Here is a 1,554-nt window from a genome sequence, read left to right on the forward strand (position 1 = left end):
ATACTGCCAATACCCGCATCCGTATTAGAGGGTGCTTGGATATGTTTTAGTCCCATGACTAAAAGTAGTGTGACTAAAACTTGCTAGCCTCACCCATGCTTGGATACAAATACTCAATAGACTAAAATCGAGTTAATGAGCATTTATTATCCTCCAAACCCTCCAATCCAGAACTCGCATGTGTTAAAGAAGAGGAGTAAATGAGGAGAGAGAGAGGACTAATCCACATTTAGTAGGGTTCCCTTGACTAAAAACTTTTAGTCTCAAGACTAGTTCTAGCCTCTCTTTAGTCAAAAGTGATTGGAACTTTAGCCTCTAAAAAAGACTAGTTTTAGTCGGACTAAAAATAGTCCTTTGTATCCAAGCATGCTCTTAATCTTAACACTGTCAGTGTTTTTGTGTGGTGTCGCTGTGTACGGTCATTTTTAATGCTGCTTAATATTCGACGAGTACACATGGTACGTACATATGGCGACCTGTACACGCCTGTGCAGTGTGACGGACGGTCGTCCCAGGCCCGCTCTCCACGACGCGGCGCGGCAACCAGAGCCGAAGGTTGAATTCACCGAACCCAGCCGCGCGTACGGGATGCCGGTCGCGGATGGCGACGCGGGCGGCCGGTGGCGCTGGTGCGGCGCGCGTGTTCTTTTCCCGGGTACGGTGGGGAGGGCATCGAATCGGATGCCGTCGCCACGCGCCGCTCGCGTCCATGGGCGCGGGCGGTCGACTTCGTTGGACCACGCGTTTCCCGCCGCGCGCGCCGCACGGCACCCACCTCACCTGCGCCGCCCGGATCCTCCTCCGCTGTACTCCCCCCCTTTCGCGTCCGTCCGTCCAAATCCGCAGTCCCGAGCGCCGCCACGTACGACCCCGCCTCCGCCTCGTGCCCTCGCGCTGCGTGCCCAGTGCCCGGGCCTGGACGCGTACGTGTGCCCGGCGCGCGCGTCCAACGTCTCCACGGCTCTGCCTGCCTCGAGATGTTCAGCAGGTGCGGCTGCTTGTGTGATCGGTGGGCGTCGTGCTCCGAGACGTTGACGCTGGCTCAGCCAGAGTCCGTGACCGTACGTGTGCTCGATCAGCAGCGAACAGCGACCGGTCGCGCGGCCGGGTCGTACTGTGCTGCACCGGCATCTTTTTCCTTCGTCCGTTGATCCGGTCGGCCCGATTCTGGTTCATGGGTTGTCGGGGCGGGTGCGCTGGTCTTTTCCTTCCGCCTGCCGTGGACCCTCCACGAGTATACAACGCGAAATGCAACACAACTTGCCATAAACAATGTTCGTTTAGTCGGGCCATTTTGTGCGCCAACGTCGAGTTTTTCCCATAGATTACGTGTAGATGAATGACCTCACACTGACCCCTCAAAAAAAAGATGACCTCACACTGGATCGAGTGCTTACCGCCTAAAATATGTTGACAAAAGATCCAAGCTTTGGCAGAGGCGCCCGGGGATCTTACAAGATTCCACTGGTCTAAACCAAGTCAGATACAGCTACCGTAAATTTTTTTTTTTTGAAAAAGTAAAACAGATACGGCTAGTGAACTTCTGATTTTTTT

Source organism: Triticum dicoccoides, chromosome 5B (genome assembly GCF_002162155.2).
Source record: "Triticum dicoccoides isolate Atlit2015 ecotype Zavitan chromosome 5B, WEW_v2.0, whole genome shotgun sequence".
Taxonomy (NCBI): domain Eukaryota; kingdom Viridiplantae; phylum Streptophyta; class Magnoliopsida; order Poales; family Poaceae; genus Triticum; species Triticum dicoccoides.